Consider the following 21,390-nt stretch of genomic DNA (forward strand, 5'->3'; position numbering starts at 1 on the left):
CCGTTTTGCAGATCAGGTCCTGCTAGTAGCTCTACATTTAGGCATACTTCTTTGTACTCTGATGCAGCATTGCAAACACGTCTTACTTTGCCAGGTTTGTTCGGGTTTAGCTTTGGATGATGTGGCAAATACTATTTCTTCCCGAAGGTGCTTTTCACTTCGGACTCGATCAAAATTTTATCGAATCCCTTTTCTACATCTCTATCTATTGACTGTTGATACCAACTCTTCAGGTTTGGGACCCTCTGGAATTTTTGCTCCTGTGAGTGAAGCTGACCCAAGACTGGGCTGTAGTTGTTTGGCTCTGGTCCACTCCACAGCATTCCCACTTCGTACCGCTCGCCTGTGAACTTTGTCATACTCTCTAGAATCTTCTGTGCCTGCAGTTTCTTCTTTTACTGACTGACGACGTTGATTTTTGGAAGCATAGATTTCTCTGTCCCACCAGGTTTGGATATTCTCAGCCACTTTCATATCTTCAGTAAAGGCGAAATGACAAAAATTTTGTCTTCTTTTGCCCCTCATAGGTCCACTGACTACCCATCCTAGCTCTGTTAGAACGGCGAAAGTTTCACTTCGTGTTCCTATCTTGTAGTCCAATGGGCGTTGTAGCTCATAAACATCTTGACAAAGCATGATGTCAACTTCCATCAAGTTGAAGCCTTTGTTGGGTAGAACACTCAAGTGATTGAAGCTTTGCTTCAGCTTGCTGTAGTTGTATTTTGTGTTTACCAAGGATATTGACGGGTGTGCAAACGCTTCGATGGAATGCACCTTTGAATGCAGTCCCTTTATTTTAAAAGGAACCTTTTCTGTCTTCAGGTCTTTTGTTCCATATATGCCAGCTATGTTGAGCGTCGCATCTGTGCCTTGGGATCGTAACTTCTCCTGCAAACTTTGATCAATGAATGAAACCGTTGATCCACTGTTGAGGAAAGCATATGTGTTCAGCCTGTTGCCACCGCTCTGTATTGAGACAGGAACTATCTTAAGAAAGCTAGTAACTTTGTTGCTCTGGTCTGGTTTATTGTTGCTGCGCTTGCATTGAATGCGTGATTGCCCTCGTTCAATTGGTATTCTGAGTGTAGCAATCGGTTGTGCTTCTTGATGCATCCATTGATACCGCACGCGTTGACTATACAATCTTTGATTGCATGTCATTTGCTTAGATATCCGTAACATAAGCGTTGCTATCTCACTGCTGCGTACCTATCATTCACACTCATGTTCCTGAATATCAGACAGTTCCATATTTTATGAGTGCCATCAGCTATCGGACAATGATCACTTTGCGTTTGCTTCGTTTCTTTCACGTTCGAACTTGCACTGAAGTTCGAAGTTTTCGAGAACCGTTTGTCTGTATTTGTGCTTCTTCGGTCTTCGTCACTTCGCTCTCCCTTGAAAGCTGAAAACCCTCAATAGACGAATGCTATCCGGGATAGCAATTTTTCGAACACAACTATATCAGGCCATTCTTCATCTTTATCATCAACACAGAACCGCCACTTCTCTTTGAGAACTTGAGGTAGTTTAACTACTGCCATATACAGTGTCGAGCTTGATTTCAGATCACCAATCTGCTTGTACTCTTTGAGCACATTCATAATGATCAAAACAATAACTGATATTCTGATCAGACCTGTTGCGTCGTGAGGTTTCACCTGACTTGCTTTGCGAAGACTCTACAATTGTGCATCAATGATCACATGAGGCCTTCCATATTTCCTCTCCAGAATTCTCCATGCAGCACCATAGAACTGTTCAGAATAGCCCGTTCCAGAGATTGATGACCTTGACTGGCCTGTCAGTAGAGTCTTCAGATGGCTCATCTTCTCTGAGTGTGGTATTGGTCGTTGATCCACTGTAGCAATGAACATACTAGACCACTCCGGCCATTCGAGAGGCTTTCCGTCAAATTTGTTCGACTTCAGGTTTGGTAGGTTGCTATTACCTGAATAGCCAGTGTTGTCAAAGACCAGCTCTGGGGGACACGTCTCGGTCTTCATTATTTGAGGATCGGTGTCATGAACGGCGATATCGTGAGAAGTGACTATACCTGTTCACTTCAGGAGTTACTTCGAAGCGAGCTGTTGATCGCTCTGGTTTTAGAAGGTTTTCGATCCTGCTGGCGCAGTCCGAGACATCTCTCTTCTTTCCGGTCCAGTTTAAGGGTGATTTTTTGCGAGCACCAGTTGTTTTGTATTGCCTTTGCTGCAATTGGATACTCTCTTTCGTTTTCCAGTCCCACTCGCTTTAGAGCATAGTTTGCACAAGTTGGAGAAATCTTAGCACCAAACACGTGACGCTGATATTAGTATATCTGACCAGGTTCATCAGTCTTTGAGTGCCATAAGAAACTCTATCCTGTTCGGGATCTTGCACTTGTAGAAACATTGATTCGATTTCAGCTGTCTGGGCTATTGGTTCTTCACGGAATCTGAATATAGTCCCAATCAACTCGTGTTGCAGATCAGGTCCTGCTAGTAGCTCTACATTTAGGCATACTTCTTTGTACTCTGATGCAGCATTGCAAACACGTCTTACTTTGCCAGGTTTGTTCGGGTTTAGCTTTGGATGATGTGGCAAATACTATTTCTTCCCGAAGGTGCTTTTCACTTCGGACTCGATCAAAATTTTATCGAATCCCTTTTCTACATCTCTATCTATTGACTGTTGATACCAACTCTTCAGGTTTGGGACCCTCTGGAATTTTTGCTCCTGTGAGTGAAGCTGACCCAAGACTGGGCTGTAGTTGTTTGGCTCTGGTTCACTCCACAGCATTCCCACTTCGTACCGCTCGCCTGTGAACTTTGTCATACTCTCTAGAATCTTCTGTGCCTGCAGTTTCTTCTTTTACTGACTGACGACGTTGATTTTTGGAAGCATAGATTTCTCTGTCCCACCAGGTTTGGATATTCTCAGCCACTTTCATATCTTCAGTAAAGGCGAAATGACAAAAATTTTGTCTTCTTTTGCCCCTCATAGGTCCACTGACTACCCATCCTAGCTCTGTTAGAACGGCGAAAGTTTCACTTCGTGTTCCTATCTTGTAGTCCAATGGGCGTTGTAGCTCATAAGCATCTTGACAAAGCATGATGTCAACTTCCATCAAGTTGAAGCCTTTGTTGGGTAGAACACTCAAGTGATTGAAGCTTTGCTTCAGCTTGCTGTAGTTGTATTTTGTGTTTACCAAGGATATTGACGGGTGTGCAAACGCTTCGATGGAATGCACCTTTGAATGCAGTCCCTTTATTTTAAAAGGAACCTTTTCTGTCTTCAGGTCTTTTGTTCCATATATGCCAGCTATGTTGAGCGTCGCATCTGTGCCTTGGGATCGTAACTTCTCCTGCACACTTTGATCAATGAATGAAACCGTTGATCCACTGTTGAGGAAAGCATATGTGTTCAGCCTGTCGCCGCCGCTCTGTATTGAGACAGGAACTATCTTAAGAAAGCTAGTAACTTCGTTGCTCTGGTCTGGTTTATTGTTGCTGCGCTTGCATTGAATGCGTGATTGCCCTCGTTCATTTGTTATTCTGAGTGTAGCAATCGGTTGTGCTTCTTGATGCATCCATTGATACCGCATGCGTTGACTGTACAATCTTTGATTGCATGTCTTTTGCCTAGACATCCGTAACATAAGCGTTGCTATCTCACTGCTGCGTACCTATCATTCACACTCATGTTCATGAATATCAGACAGTTCCATATTTTATGAGTGCCATCAGCTATCGGACAATGATCACTTTGCGTTTGCTTCTTTTCTTTCACGTTCGAACTTGCACTGAAGTTCGAAGTTTTCGAGAACTGTATGTCTGTATTTGTGCTTCTTCGGTCTTCTTCACTTCGCTCTCCCTTGAAAGCTGAAAACCCTCAATGCACGAATGCTATCCGGGATAGCAATTTTTCGAACACAACTATATCAGGCCATTCTTCATCTTTATCATCAACACAGAACCGTCACTTCTCTTTGAGAACTTGAGGTAGTTTAACTACTGCCATATACAGTGTCGAGCTTGATTTCAGATCACCAATCTGCTTGTACTCTTTGAGCACATTCATAATGATCAAAACAAAAACTGATATTCTGATCAGACCTGTTGCGTCGTGAGGTTTTACCTGACTTGCTTTGCGAAGACTCTACAATTGTGCATCAATGATCACATGAGGCCTTCCAAATTTCCTCTCCAGAATGCTCCATGCAGCACCATAGAACTGTCCAGAATAGCCCGTTCCAGAGATTGATGACCTTGACTGGCCTGTCAGTAGAGTCTTCAGATGGCTCATCTTCTCTGAGTGTGGTATTGGTCGTTGATCCACTGTAGCAATGAACATACTAGACCACTCCGGCCATTCGAGAGGCTTTCCGTCAAATTTGTTCAACTTCAGGTTTGGTAGGTTGCTATTACCTGAATAGCCAGTGTTGTCAAAGACCAGCTCTGGGGGAAACGTCTCGGTCTTCATTATTTGAGGATCGGTGTCATGAACGGCGATATCGTGAGAAGTGACTATACCTGTTCACTTCAGGAGTTACTTCAAAGCGAGCTGTTGATCGCTCTAGTTTTAGAAGGTTGTCGATCCTGCTGGCGCAGTCCGAGACATCTCTCTTCTTTCCGGTCCAGTTTAAGGGTGATTTGTCGCGAGCACCAGTTGATAGAGTACGCGCATCATTGTTCTCTAATGCTGTTCTTTTCACTTTGCGCTCTAGCTCACGCTCTTCCTCCAGTAGTTGGTGCTTGGTTTCCAGTTCCTTCATTTGCATTTCCAGCTCTAGCCTCCTCCGCTTGAACCGTGCGTGTTCTAGTCGCATCTTGGTTTCGACTTTGATATCAAATTTCTTCATCTATTCCTCGCGCCTTTGCTTTGCTGAAGAAGTTTCTGAAACTTTCTCTGTCTCTTGGCCGCTTGCTGTTGCTCCTTTTTTCACTGTTTGAGCAACTGGGTTGTTTTGGGTTGTTGTTGTTGCTCGCGTTGTCGTTCACTGCTTGAGCTGCATTGCTTTGCTCTGCATTCATTGCTGGTTGCGTGCCTTTGCTTATATATGCAAGCCAATGATAGTCCAAACATGCCTTGCACTTCCTTGCTTCTTTTAGATGTTCTTCAAAGAAATTAGCTTGATGAGGCACAAGCTTGTTTCGACGCTGCAGTTGCTTTGGTATTTCTTCCTCTAGAAGATGAACAATCTGTGAGTAGAGGACCTTTAGTTTGTTGAGTCAATCTGATTCTTCAATTATTTTGTAGCCAATTCCTGTTTTAGTGTTTTCTTCTTTCACTAAATCTTGGAACTTCTTGTCGTACCTTTGAGCTGTTGATTGAAACTACTCTCTGCTGGTTGTGCTCGATTTGCTTGGTTGCTGTTTGCTTTGCTTGTTCCGTTTAAGCGAGGTCAACTCTTCAACGTGTTTTGTGAATTGCACTCGCACCTTTTGCTCTGCCTCACTGGCGTTGCGCTGTTGATTCGTTTGATTCTCTTTGGTGGGTGCGTTCTGCACTCTCTTCATCAGATTAGACAGCAGTTTGCCTTCCACTGTCCGGGTTGGCGGACAAAATGTAACGGCTGCTCTCCTATCCAAGTCAAGGAAAACTTTACACCGCCCAGTTCGTTTCAGCGGTTTCAAATCTGTCCGGATACTGTGTTTTTGTAGTTAACTTTTGTGAACTGTATTATCCGCAATACTGTAGATTAAAGTTGCATTACTTGTTCTTCTATTACTCTTGATAACTAATTGCTCAGCTTTGTTGTATAACAAGATTGTTGCTCTCAGAATAACAAAATAATCCAAATGGAAACAATCAATTTTTTTTTGAGGTTTTTGTTAATAACTCAATTTATAAACCAAGTACAGGAATTCCCTTGCCTGCAAATTGTAGCCCTATAAATTGGCTATAACTATGCAAACTTCAACCTGCTACAGTTAGTAGTGGTAAAACAGTATGTCTTACCAGTTGCAAATCTGATAATAATAATAAATTTCCAACTTCAAAGTTAGCAAGTCTCTCTATTGGTTTCAATAACACCAATGTTGAACTAGGGTAGGCTTCGTTAGACTCAGTAAGAGCAACTGACTATGTGGTTTGCACAAAGTTTCTCTTACTTAGGAACTTTGTTTCTCAGAAAGAAAGTTTTTAGAATATCAAAGTTAATTCTCTTTTCACAAGTCAAAGTAAAGTTAAAACTATACAATCACTAATATGATCTACAGAAACAATACACGATAACAAGTACTTTACCGCTCAGGAAAGTGTGCTTCGATACACACCGTATGTCAGTTTAATCAGACAAAATTGACGAGTTTCAACTGATTTTTGGTAGTTTTTAAGCTCTTTTTATACTGCTAGTCACGTGAGTTTTAATGTCAATTTGAACTGTTGATTGGTTGTAGATAAGAATGTCGACAGAATGTAAACACTTTTCCATGACGTCATTTTTTCAGTGTAAATTTGATGTCGTGAGGTTTGTTAACCATGAAGAAGTTCTGCCAGATTCGGGGAGAGAAAATCTAAAGCTATTTTAACTATTTCACGTGAATTTTGTTCACTTGTACTTTGTGCATAATTGGCAACACTACTTTGGTGATAGTTGAGGTAGTCGAGTTGTAGTTATAGTTTAACTTCATGAATGACGAATTTGTACTAATAATAGTTACTAAATATAAATGTTGAACAAAATGAACAAATCCGTATGGCTTCAGTAGAATGTAACATTAAATTTCGCTTGACATGCTATTTAGCTTTAAGGCTTGAAATGGTCTTGAAGCGCAATTCTGTCAGGTCATTGAGTTAGTATGCTCAGCCGCCACACCTTCACATTTAATTTGATTTTTTATTAATAAACCATTTTTGAAAGAAAGGCGTGGAATTTGCGATGAGATTTTGTAACTATTTTGCTGCAAATTCTGGGCATTTCTGGCATAATACTAGCGCATTTCAGCGTTTTTCAGCTTTTTTATTACAAAACAGTAATTGTGAAGGTAAGAATAAAATAAATGGTAAGAATTTCAGGAATTTCCTACGAAATAAAATGCTGAAATGGGGCTGACACCTCAACCCGGGATAGAGACGGTGAGAATTTTTGTGTTTATAGAGAACCGGATAGTTGTTTGAGTTATTTGACAAGCGTTTCAAAGGGGCTTCTGCACAGTCACGTAACCTTACCAGAAACACGCAATTTGCCGTGGTTAAAATGTCAAAAGCTCAGACGTCGTCTTGTCAACGTATATAGGATCTTATGGCATGGGAGTTTCTGGCACTGCCGGTTCTTTGACAGCATAAGACCCTCGTGTTTTAAGTAATGGTTAAATGACTCTGCTTGAAGTGACTGAGAACTTCTGGCGTTGATCGAGAACCGCGAAGTTGTTCGAGATATTAAGTCAGTTTCGAAGTGACTTCTGCAGAGTCACTTAACCATGCTTAAAACACGAAACGCGGACGTTTTAAAAATGACTAAAGTCAACTTCTCGCTAAGTAGGAACTTCTGGCATTTTAACTTCTGACACTGCAGACTTTCGGCATTTTAACATGTGCACGTGAGTGTTTTAATTACAGTTTTTGACCATTATTGCGTCAAAAATGAATTTATACTAGGTAAAACTAGGGGGCGCTAACTTACTTTTGACGTTCAATTAGATTGTTATTTTCAGAAGGAAACCCATACCGGCTGGTTTCAAAAACGAAGGACAGAATTGAAGAAGCGTTTAGGTTTGCCTCTAATGGTACTCGACTACTAACCGTGCGCCATCCACTCACTAGACTGTTCTCCGGGTTCAAATTTCTCTATCTTGATGGAAAACTTAACCAAACGATGGCCAATTTCAGAGAAAAGGTTACAAAGTTACACAAAACAGGGGTGCCTATACTTGAAGCTTATGTTCGATTTCTTCTCAAAACAAATGACCGCCATTTTCGAACTTACGATGAAAGCTGCTATCCTTGCGACTATGAATACAATGCAATCGTAAAAACTGATGATATGTCAGAAATGAAATTATTCTTTACAAAATCTAAATTCTTCAATTCCAATATTGGACACCTATTTTTGGTGGCAAACAGTACTGTGAGAAACAAATCTCTCGGAGAGAACAAAAAAATTAAAACTGCTTCGTGGAAAGATTATTTCAAAAATTTGACTTCAGCAACCTGGTTAAACGTGCTCCAAATGTACCGCAATGATTTCATTTACTTTGATTATCATTTATATTACTGTGAGAAATAAAATATTATTTTGCCCAGTGCGCGAACCAAGTAGTCTGACACCCTCAGTACGCGACACAGGTTGGTCTGGCACAACCAGCGCGCGATAGAAGTGTGTCTGATTCCCCCGTGCGAAACTCAAGTCGGTCTGATCAGACACCGTTCTGGTGTGAATGGTCTGGTGCCATTGTGTTCGATTCAACTCAATCTGATCAGAGCTGGCTTGGTTCTCACAACCCTGCGTCTAAAATTGCTTCATTTGGCGTTTAGGAACTTTTTCATACCCTGACTTTATTTTTTATTGATTCAATTTTCGTCCATCGATGACTTATCATTGGAAAGCTTGTGAAAATTGAAGCGGTTGTTGCGAAAAAAAACTTCAAATTTTAATTTCTGGAGAAAAAATTAGGATAAAACCCTAGTCGAGACCGGGTGGTTATCTTGTAGGATTCTGCCAGAAAAAAGGTTTTATTTGAAATTCTGGCAGAAAACTGGTTATATTGCGAGATCCTGCCAGAAAACGTTAATCTGGCAAAATGTGTAAGAACGAGGTGTTATCTGGCAGAACCTGTTCGAGATAAGGATGACCTGGCCGAAGAAGTGGAATATTGTATCTTGCCAAAGAATTTTCCTGCGCACTGTTTAAACAAAATGTTACATTACAAACGCTTCCGAAAAGAAAAAAAATGTGGGGATTTCAGCACTTCTACACAATTTCGATCAAAAAACATTTTTCATAAATCAACCAAAATGTTCAATAATAGTTCATTTTACCAATGCCTTTCTTTGAAAATAGAAAACCAAATAACTCAATAATAACTGATTAAACGCATGATTTAGTGGATTCTCCTAATAAGCACAAAATTTTATTTCAAAAAAAATCGTTGCGAAACAAATTATATGATTTAACAATTTATTAACTAAATACTCGCCCTAAAAATACTGAAAAAATCTAAAGCAATAGCGTAAATCTATTTTCTGGTTCGGCTATATTTGCCTACGAATCTTTGCCCGCCAATGTTGCTATCTGACGAGTGCTCAAAAGATACCATGGCAAAAAAGATTATTTTGTCGTATGGAGAAAGGAGAAAGCTAAGCAACTGAAGAGGTCTCAAGTGGGTTGATTGGAAAGTTACTTTACGGTTGGTATCTCCATCTTGAAGTTATTTAACATTTCGCAGGTGCCTCGCAGTTTGATACCTTATGGATGGTGATAAAAGTATGAAATGATAATTGTTTTCAAGTCATTCCATTTTCCCCAAGACTTTTATATGAAAAGCAATAAATCATCATGTTCAAAAACTAAGAGTGCGCGAAAATTATTCGTAATTACAAACATTAAGCAAAACAAAGGAGGAATCAGAAAAAAAAAACAAAAATATGCGGGATTATTATCTAATGTATTGTGTTTTATTAAGAAAATTTTTAATGGAACCATTAAAATTCCCCGGGTGGCAGCCAAAACTTCAATTATAAAATAAGTCCAAGACGTCAAAACGACCCAAAAAAAAATATTTCAAATGCACATTTTTGGAAATGAGTCAAGAAGTCCATTTCGTCCACAAACAATTTCAAAAATTTCCTAATTGAACAAAACAGTTTTCTCGATTTGCAAAAATTTATTTCACTTTTCTTCCATCTGCTTAAGAGTAACTCATGATTGAAAGCACTTTATCATTCCCTTTACTTCTGACAGTCGTTCAGCAGATTTACTCAAAAATTAAAAACAACGTAAATTAGACGGCGCTTATAAATAGACAGCGAGTCCTACAAACACTAGTCGTAAAATGGACAATGAATATATACTAGTCGTTCGAGTAGCAGATGGTGGCACTGAAAGAGGTTGTCTAGTAAGTTGAAACGCTTTCTGTGCGAAAACAGTCACTGACAATGCCTCTTGTTGAGTTTTACCATTGTCATTTGGAAACAGAATTGTTTCTATCAAGGCTTTTGTATGCTTAATGAATAGAAGTGAATAGCGGTGAAGAGGGTTAAAAATCTTTTGACAAGAAATTTCTGTATCAACTTTAGCGTTGTAAGAATTGAACTGGGACTATCTTTCGTTGAGATGCAGCCGAATCCAGAGGTTAAATATTTTCAACAGTGTTGTTTAGAATAATTGAGAGATTTACAAGATATACACTGTTTTTCCCCGCAAACAAGTTGTAGTGTTATCGATTTGTTGCGGAAGTTAAAGGGGACGACATAATATTATAATCAAATAAAAGAATAATATTAACAACAAAAGTCCAGTAATATTGTCGCGATTGTGGTCAGCGCTCTAAAAAACTTTTTTTTCTCGCTGCATTGTGGGTATCTTAGGAAACTTCGCATGAATTCATCCCATTCAATGTATGTTTTACTTTTTAAACTTTTACTCAAAACTACCTCTTAAGGTAGTAAACTCAAAACTACCTCTTAAGGTCAAAACTACCTCTTGAGGTTAAATATTTTCAACAGTGTTGTTTAGAATAATTGAGAGATTTACAAGATATACACTGTTTTTCCCCGCAAACAAGTTGTAGTGTTATCGATTTGTTGCGGAAGTTAAAGGGGACGACATAATATTATAATCAAATAAAAGAATAATATTAACAACAAAGTCCAGTAATATTGTCGCGATTGTGGTCAGCGCTCTAAAAAACTTTTTTTTCTCGCTGCATTGTGGGTATCTTAGGAAACTTCGCATGAATTCATCCCATTCAATGTATGTTTTACTTTTTTAAACTTTTACTCAAAACTACCTCTTAAGAAAGGAGAAAACGTTTTCAAATCATTTTGAAAAAAAACACCAAAAATTGCACCATTGGAAAATTTTTCAGTAGTGCAGTTTTGGGTAACTTCAAAAAACGATTTGAAAAGGTTTTTAACTTTTACTTAAAATTTCGCCCTTATTTAAAGTGCGCATCGGTGTAGAAGTTTCATGATCCGTGTAGAAATGCCTAAACTTATATAGATTAATAAAAACCTGACAATTTGTCCCCTAATTTGAGATGCTGTCATTGATATCAATGGGAGGTTTGCCCGGGCCGTTTATGTGTACTTTTATTGTTCCGACCCCTCTTGAGGGGGGGGAACTATATACTCAACTGGGTTTTTTTTTGTTCAGTCAATTTTGGCCGATCGATATATTCATCGTAGAGAGTTGAGACTGGTATCATTAGAAAGCTTGTCCAGCGTAGAATGTGGAATTAAAAAGATTTTTTTTGATTTTCGTTTTTGACAGGGAGATATCGGGGTTTAAACTTTCGAGAAAATAGAGTGAATTCCGTTGATTTCATTCACCTTTTTTCGGCATTTTTGACTAAAATTTCGCCAATTTTGATAAAATTTAATAAAATTTTTCAAGAAAATGTTGTTGATTTTATGTTTAAAGACAAAATACATTGTCGGCTATTTTCATTGAATTTTTTGTCACAAATTCCGGCTAAAAATTTCACAAAATCCAGACTTTTTCATCAAAAACAGCACGAAATAAGTTTCTATAGTCCCTTCTGATTAAATTTGCAGGAAGTGCACATTCAAACACCACAAACACAATCTTTGTAGAATTAAAAGGTGGCTATTTCCACTTTAACTTCCGTTGAGGGTGCTCTGTAAATAAAACTTTGCCGTTGTTTGCTAACTTTACTCGTTGATTATCAAAAACGCAGCATTTACTTATGATTTTTAACAAACAAAATATCTATATCAATGAAATTCCAAAAATTGAACATTCTTAATGCACAATCAACATTAGCTGATTCTGTACCAATCTTGGACCGTTACTATCCAAAAATAATTCGGATTGTCATCAGTCGGTTTTTTATTTAAAAAAAAATTCGATCTTTTTTATACTAATTAAATAGCAGAACATTTCAAATCAAAGCTCACTAGTGATAGGTCTTATTGGCTTCCTAATTAGCTTGCAATTAGTTTATCTAGCTGATTGCTTGAAAGCTTATGGTCGTTTTGACTTTTTAAAATATTTGATTTTTAAATATAAAATAGCTTATTAAACTTTGCCTCCATTTTTCTCTTATTTTGGTCAACTTGTAGCTTATGGTCAGCAATCAAAGAGTGCTTTTTCTTTCTGCTGAAATAAAATTTAGTCTTTATTCCGGTTTTACGCCTTAAGGTATTGTGTTCTGGCTTTGATACTACTAGATTTAACAATTTTTTTAATTTCTTAGGGCATTTGGCCATTTTTCAAGTTTTCAAATTTTGTCAAATTATCACGGTTTTGTTAATCCATATATCACATTTTCGCGCTCAAAAAACGCACAATTGATAATACTTAAATCATTAAAGATATAGATTGTGGTTCTTTACCGCTTCGACAGTACCTTCTCGAAATTTTTAATTGAATTTTTTAATTTTGTCTTTAACTGTCGTTTTTACTTTGTCTTTTTAGTCGTATTTATTTTCCTGAACAATGAACCGGTTTGATTGGTTTTTCCTGGAAGAGTAGATGAGCCGATGTTCTGATATTAGAAGATAGATAATGGCTTTCATGACTTTGAAAACAATTGTTTTCCAAAATGAAAAAAAAAAAACATTTCAACTTCGCAATTTGGTTCCTTTTATTGTCTGTTTGTTACCTGGTCTCGTTAATTAAAGGTTAAAGATGACATTATTTTTCTCAGGGGAAAGTGTCAAAAGCGATTGGTGTCACAAAATCTAATGTTTCTAAAGAATTAGTTATGACTTTACTGGCTTCGACACGGGTTTTTCACAAAAAAAAGTATATTATGAATTGGTTTTTGTCATATTTGGCGTTCTTTTTGTAGACTTAAGACATATTCTGGATAATTGCAGATCTCAAGGGCTTCCTTTGGAAGAATGGATGAACCTATTCAATGTTTTCATTTTGTAATTTATGGCTTTCATGTTTTTGGAAATAAATTTTTTTTGAAAAAAAACAAGTATTACATAATTTTGCATTCTTTTTTCCTTTTTGTATAATTGTTGCTTATTTTCATTAATGAGCGGCCACATAATACATTATGGGTGTTTGACGAAGGCGCAATCGAACATACTTTGGGGGCAAAAGTATGGCTTTATGGCTTCCAAAGCATTTTCTGACAAGTTTTAATTGATTTTTATTTTGTTGTCTATTTGTTGTTTTTTTTTTTGTAATTGCATAAAAAATTGAATACCAAGAGTACTTAATTCCCTTCTATAGAAGTATTGGTAACTCTAAACCTATGGGAAACTTTAGTTGATTCCTGATGGTTTTCATTACTTTGAAATTAGTTGTTTTTTTTTTTTAAATTCATTGAATTTTCTAACTTTAAAGTTTCTGTTCTTTATTGTCAAATTGTTACCAAGCTTTATCATGAACTGGTGAATAACTATTTTTTTCTGGTGAATTACAAGTTATTTCGTTTATTTTCAGTGTTATCTGACGCTGTTTTGACTTTTTTATTAAGTTTTATTTTTTAAAACGGACATAAATTTTTTGATGTAATTAATGTTTGTTGTTGTTGTTTGATTTTGCCGTTCGTGTTCGCTCGTTTTCTTAATATCGGCATATCTCATCAATCTAATGCATCACTTTTTACTTCACTGACTTATTTGCTTTGGAGGCTATCTTTTCGTTCATACACCAATTTTTTTTGAAAAATACTTGAACTTTTTGTGTTTTTCTATCTGTTCCTCATTTGGTAGACAATTATGCCAAAATTGTGGATGAGCGGGGTCGGAACCTTATGTGCGATCGCACATTACCGAGCCGCCTTGCTTGGCTATGAAAACGATTAGCTTGACCAATAAAAAGAATTTGCCTTGATTTAAACTAAGTGCTTAAAACGCGATTACCTATTTACAAGTTTACCTGTTTACCTCAAGTTTGCGGCGAAATTCTAAACAATGCTTCACCAAAACTGCTTGAACTGCGTGTTGTACTGTAAAGACCGCTGTATCAAATAGTTCTTTGTCTCTAAAGTTGCAGATGTTTGATTCCATCATTATTCACTAATGATTCAAACTACTCTAATAGACTGCGGCCATTTCATGATACTAATTTTTGAAAATACTAACCAATGCAAATTTAACTTCGTTAAGCATTGACTGATGTTGAAGACTGAAATTAACGGGAGAACGGCGAGTTGGTTTGTGTAAATCGATAAGTGTTAAATATAGGTAAAACAGACTGTGATATCAAATTTCTAAGCTTATGTCAACGCCTTAAAATGTCCCCATGTATTATTATTCACTAACAACCACTCTCCTATTCTAAGATGCGGTTTAATCAAATATGAGTACATAAAGATCTTAAAAGTTTTCTGCATAGGCTTAAAGTACCCTAAACTCTGGGTGAACTGTTTCTCCCCTTGATGACGAATCGTTATGTAGTCAGTTTTGGTTCTGTGAATCAATGCTGTCGAAAGTAGTTAATGAAAGTAGGACTTAAACAGATTTCGCTGAACTAAAATAATTAATCTCCTCTGTCTATTCAAATGCCCTCTGTCAATCAGACGGGACACTTGGCAAGAAAAAGTTGGGCGTGCGATATTAGCGAAAAGGAATTAACGGTTTAAAAAATGTCTCCAATGGAACCAGAAAATGTAACACTAACTTGAAAATCAATTTCCGGGAAATGAGGGACGAAATCTATCAAACAGAAGGTCTCCTCAAATTCAGTTTTCAACAGAAAAACTATGAGACCTGATGGAAAACTCCTTTTGAGAGGACTGGAATTTCCTATCAAGAGTTTCGAAACTGAATTGGTCACAAAATCAACCACAAGAGTTGTCATCTGAAAATTAGGCCAAAAATCGTAGAATTACCTATGATAATTCCCGGCAAACCCTCCAAACAGCAACACGAACGTTCACACAACGCTCCTCGTCAACAACATCGAAATTATCGAGAAATACATTATGTGTACAGAAAACAATCTACACTCGGAACCTCTGTAAATTGTTTACAAAATTACAATAAGGCTTTTGATTTATAATATGAATAGTTGAATGGTCATTTTGTATCAGTAGTAATGATCATTTTGGAAATCAAACTGAACCACGTTTTGTGGCGTTGAAATTTAAGGTTTGAATAAGGCTTTGAAAGAGTGCCTGTAAAAACATCCTCGACTTTTACCACCTCAAAACTCTCTCAAAGATTCCTATCATATGAGATAGGAATCTTTGAGAGATTCCTATCTCATATGATGACTGTTACAAAAACAAAAGACTTGTAACGCTGTTGTCGTGGATAACCGGTTACGTTCACATATCTTAACAACTCGCAACAACAATATCTCAACAATTCTTTGAAAACAAGTTTTTCAGCAACGTTGTACATCAGTGCCGATTAACGGAGCAATGCCAAAAAATGCCCTGAAATGACAACCGTGGTTGGCATTGTGAAATACCATATAGTGAGAACAAAATTTTACGATTATTTCTAGTCATGAAAGCAAAATAGACGAAGAACTATATCAACTGGGGAGATACATTGAAAGTAGCACTTCAAAAAATTTCTCAAATAATCACAGAGAAACAGTCTCTACTAGTAGTGGAAAAAACAAGGGATCCAGCCAGCAGTAAAATTTGACACTTTCTCCATACGCTAATCGCGCATGTCGAATCGGGCCAAATTTTACTGCTTACTGGATCCCTTGTTTTTTACACTACTATATATTAGCTCTATATTCGAATAAAAAAATCAAAATAAAATCAAAATAAAATCAAAAAATCAAAGCAAAATTTACATTTCACTCTTTAGGAGTGATTCACTCTTATTCGGAGTGATCTCCAGTAGAAAGATCGCTCTTTTTCACTCTTAAAGAGTGATTCCCTCTTATTTGATATTTTTCTATTTTTTTTATATATTTTTTATTTCAAATTATCTATACTCTTCAATAAATTTATATTTTCTTTTACTTTTTCTATATTTATTCCATTATTAATGAGAAATGATACAAAATTATAATATTTACATGGACAACTTTCCTCAGTTTGGCTAATAACTAAAGGACTTACAGTCTTGCTTTGCCAACTAGGATTAATTGTTTTCTGACCCAGATTTCTACTAAATACTCTGATTAATTCTACATCTGGATGTCGTTTCTTTACATGAGCCCGTATCCCATCATATCTCACAATAGAAGTACAATATGGACAATTAACTTTAGCTGAAGTACAACTTCTAAATGTATACTTACCCTCATCAAAATCAGTTAGTGGTTTTATATAATTACATTTATTACAACTTCTAATTAAGACTTCTGGGCTAAGGTTAGGGTTAGGGTTGGGGTTAGGGTTAGGCTTAAGGTTAGGGTTAGGGTTAGGATCTCAGTTAGAGTTAGAGTCATAGATAGAACCAGAACCAGAACCAGAACTAGAGCTAGAGCTAGAGCTAGAACCAGAACTAGAGCTAGAGCTAGAGCTAGAACTAGAGCTAGAACTATTTTCTTTTTTTAAAGAACAACCGCATGGAGAAAAATCATCAGCACAAATACCACTTAATATTATATTACCGCACATACATTTATCAGTTTTATCTTTATGACATGATTCGTAATGATATTTTAAAACAGCAATGTTTCCATATTTATAGTTACACTCTAAACATTGTAAAAGCATTTCTAAGAGGGTAAACTTTAATATTTCCCTAATCATTTCACAGGGTAATATTTAGCCATGATTTCCTTTAAATCTTAGGTATTATCTTTAGATGTGATACACTCTGCTAAATATTTATTTCCTCACGTATTGAGTGTATTAGTTTTACATCTCTTATCCAAAATCAATTCATGGTCTAATTCTTTTTTATCTCTAACAAAATTTATAATCTCTTCTCTAAGTTCTTCATTATTTCCATATAGTCTGGTTAAATACTTTCCTCCCTTTCTATTCAAAATTCCCATCTCTTCATTGACGAAGTCACAGCTACACTGATTTATATATTCCTCTTGTATTGTATTTTGCAGATCAGTGTAACTGGTTCCCAGATTGGGCTTCGTCCATGTTTCACCATCAGTATAACCACTTCGTGGATCATTATCCAACTCTTCTCCATATCCAACGTTAACTAATGTAATTACTCTACTCAACATTGTGCTTGCTCCCATTGCTACACTCCCAGCATTTCTTGATATTATATCGGGATAAATATAACTAAATATAATTAAACCTGAGCTTATAATTCCACCAATAGTTGATAAACTTTTTATACCCTTTCCCATAATCATTTCTTTGGTTAGAACATCATTCTATATTTTGATATTATTTAAAGTAAGAAGTTTATTAAAATAAAACTGATAATTATCATGATTGATAACATTTCTATCCGTTGTATTAATCATTAGTGGTTTCATATATGCTATAAGTTTATTTATATCTTCTCTTTCTAAATCATCTTTTAAACTAAGAGCTTTTAAATCAAGGAAACCAACTCTTGAGTCATATATCATTGTTCTATTACTATTAGTAAAAATAAAATATTTTCCTTTTTATTATATTTAATTATACCATAACGAAGTTCATCTGACATTCCATCTGTACAATTATAATGGTTACTATTTAACTCCTTATTACTTTATTGAAGTCATGTTCACATTTATATATCTCATTAATGTTTTTAAATAGATCAGGTCCATTATAAGTTGTGAAATAAATAGTATCACAACTCATTCTTGCTGTATTAATTATTTGAGCTGGTTTATGACACATTACAATCATTTGAATATTATAATGTCTACCTTCAGTAAAATAACAACCTATATCCTTATTTAACCTATCACCCATAACATCATGTACTATTACACAATTTTGAAATTTATGCATATTATTTTTTGTGATCATATTTATATCACATTTATTAAACCCAGTATAAACCTTATTAGACTCAGGATCTATACAGTCTCTATCATCTTTACACACTATAACTATATTTTTAGCTGGGTCTTGGTTTTGGTTTTAGTTTTGGTTTTGGTTTTGGTCTTGGTTTTGGTTTTGGTTTTAGTCTTGGTTTTGGTTTGGGTTTTGGTCTTGGTTTTGGTTTTGGTTTTGGTTTTGGTTTTTGTTTTGGTCATGGTTTTGGTTTTGGTTTTGGTCTTGGTTTTGGTTTGGGTTTTGGTCTTGGTTTTGGTTTTGGTCTTGGTTTTGGTTTTGCTTTTGGTCTTGGTCTTGATTTTGGACTGAGTATAATTTTAAAAATTGTCTAATAAAATATGTTTTGCCTGTACCAGTTCCACCATAAACAATAGTATGTAATGGTGACTTTTCATATTCAAATCTAACTAGACTCCTAGTCATAAATCCACCAAAAACTTTCTTCTAGTTTTGTATATTTACTTGGTATTGAATCATATATTAAATAACTAATTCCAATTATAATAATAAGAAAAAAGTATACCGCTTTTATCCATTTTTATATATTAAATTTATTATATAAAAATTCTCATCCTAACTTTTGAGGAATTCAATAATAAATTTAATATTGATAATAATGCTATGAGTGATAACAGAATAAAAGATATAGGCAAAGATATAAGTCTAACACCAATTGAAATTGTAATGAGAGATCAAACTCCAAATAACGCAAATGATCCACAAAGTGGATTTGCCAATCCTAACGTCAACATTATTGTCAATCTACATCCAACTGAAGGTACACATTGGGTTCTAGTTATAAGAAGAGAAGATGTTCCTGTGTATTACTTTGATAGTTTTGGTGTAGAAACCCCACCATTATTTTTAGAAGAATATGTTGATCTAGGCTCTAATGAGAGAATACAACAATATGATGAATCTTATTGTGGGGCTTATTGTTTAAATATGATCTATCTTATTGATAGAGGATTTAGAATTAAAAGTGCCTTAAATATTCTAGTTAATCAATGTAAATATGCAGGAATATATACTGAGTGTTTTTGTTTAGGTTGTAATGTACATGTTAATGTTAATGTTAATGATAATGACAATGATAATGATAATCTTAATGTTAATGATAAGGTCATTGATAAGGATAATGATAATGATAATGATAATGTTAATGATAATGATAATGATAGTGATAATGACATTGATATTGATAATGATAATGTTAATGTTAATGATAATGATAATGATAATGTTAATGATAATGATAATGATGGAGATAATTTTATATATCTATTTGATGAAAAACATCAAAAGGTTAAACCTAATAACAATAGTCCTACTAATAGTATCTCTATAAACACAAATGAAGATCTACAATCTTGGCTAAATGATGATGATATAATTACTGAAGCCTCATTCCCAAATAACTTTAGATGTAAAATATCTGGTCCTAGTGAATGTGGTAAGACATTCTTATTAAAAAAAACTAATTCTAGCTAGTATATATTTTGATAAGCTATACATTATTGGACCTACTGGCGATCAATACAATGGATTAGAAAGAATAAACCCAAAAGCAATTATAGAATTTATTAAAGATATAAAAGATTTACCATCTCCTGATAAACTACCCAAAGACTTAAAGAAACTAATGATATTCCTTGATGTTAGAGCCAAAGAACCAGTTATTAATGAATACTTTTGCAGAGGTAGACATAATAATTGCAATATGATATATCTTTATCAAAACCTGTTCTCTCTGGATAGGCAGAGTGTTAGAGAGAATTGTAATCTATTTATTTTATTTGAACAAAAAGGTAAAGTCCTAGCATCGATATATCAAGATTTCTTTAATAATATTGAACTTAGTTATAATGATTTTGCTAATATATGTAATAAGGTATGGAAAGAGCCTTATAATTATATTGTCATTGATATAACTAAAAATAAAAATTTTAATGGTAAACTAAGAACTAATTGGGATCGGAGAGTTTTGTAAGTAAGTTTATATTTATGTTTATGTTTATATCTATATCTATATCTACACTAGATCAACGAAGTTTCTAGTTACACTAGATGTAAAGTAAAACTTAATACATCGCCATTAAAATCTATAGGTCTTCCATGCTCATCTTTAATATGAAATTCAATATATTCTATTCTATCTTTAGTTACATTTTGATACAAGATATTAGTTGGTATACTATTTATGATGATATATAATAATGATATAGCTAAATGATGATGATATAATTACTGAAGCCACATTCCCAAATAACTTTAGATGTATAATATCTGGTCCTAGTGAATGCGGTAAGACATTCTTATTAAAAAAAAACTAATTCTAGCTAGTATATATTTTGATAAGCTATACATTATTGGACCTACTGGCGATCAATACAGTGGATTAGAAAGAATAAACCCAAAAGCAATTATAGAATTTATTAAAGATATAAAAGATTTACCATCTCCTGATAAACTACCCAAAGACTTAAAGAAACTAATGATATTCGACGATATTAGAGCCAAAGAACCATTTAATGAATACTTTTGTAGAGGTAGACATAATAATTGCAATATGATATATCTTTATCAAAACCTGTTCTCTCTGGATAGGCAGAGTGTTAGAGAGAATTGTAATCTATTTATTTTATTTGAACAAAGAGGTAAAGTCCTAGCATCGATATATCAAGATTTCTTTAATAATATTGAACTTAGTTATAATGATTTTGCTAATATATGTAATAAGGTATGGAAAGAGCCTTATAATTATATTGTCATTGATATAACTAAAAATAAAAATTTTAATGGTAAACTAAGAACTAATTGGGATCGGAGAGTTTTGTCAGTAAGTTTATATTTATGTTTATGTTTATATCTATATCTATATCTACACTAGATCAACGAAGTTGCTAGTTACACTAGATGTAAAGTAAAACTTAATACATCGCCATTAAAATCTATAGGTCTTCCATGCTCATCTTTAATATGAAATTCAATATATTCTATTCTATCTTTAGTTACATTTTGATACAAGATATTAGTTGGTATACTATTTATCAAGTAACTTGCTGGTGGTTCAGTTAGATTAAAAGTATATAATATATCTGTATCTTTACCAATATCTTTAGCTCCAGATATAATACTGCAATGAATGTTAATATTTTTGAAACCCATAATATCAATAATTTTCTGAGATTTTTTTTTACCTTTTTTAGAAATTATTTTTCTAAATCCTAGTAATGAGGCTATTGAGTTTTCTATATCAAAGCTCAGTGCTCCTTGTTTTATTTCCATTAAACATTTCATCTTATTCCTATCAGGTTCTATTATAACATTACCATCAGTTTCTTCTTTTATTAATTCTGCTATGTCAGTTAACTCATATGCT

At 35.0% G+C, this 21,390-nt stretch overlaps 1 long non-coding RNA gene across 1 annotated transcript in view; it reads left to right on the forward strand.

Annotated features, from left to right (window-relative positions):
• The window catches only part of LOC142338444 (uncharacterized), a 57,008-nt gene extending 48,800 nt beyond the window's left edge, over positions 1-8,208 (forward strand). Inside the window, exon 3 of the long non-coding RNA XR_012758981.1 lies at positions 7,641-8,208. This is a non-coding gene — a long non-coding RNA (uncharacterized LOC142338444). The remainder of the gene's footprint in view (positions 1-7,640) is intronic.
• Positions 8,209-21,390: the final 13,182 nt, after the last annotated feature.

This window comes from Convolutriloba macropyga, chromosome 4, assembly GCF_964194025.1.
Source record: "Convolutriloba macropyga chromosome 4, txConMacr16.3, whole genome shotgun sequence".
Taxonomy (NCBI): Eukaryota; Metazoa; Xenacoelomorpha; order Acoela; family Convolutidae; genus Convolutriloba; species Convolutriloba macropyga.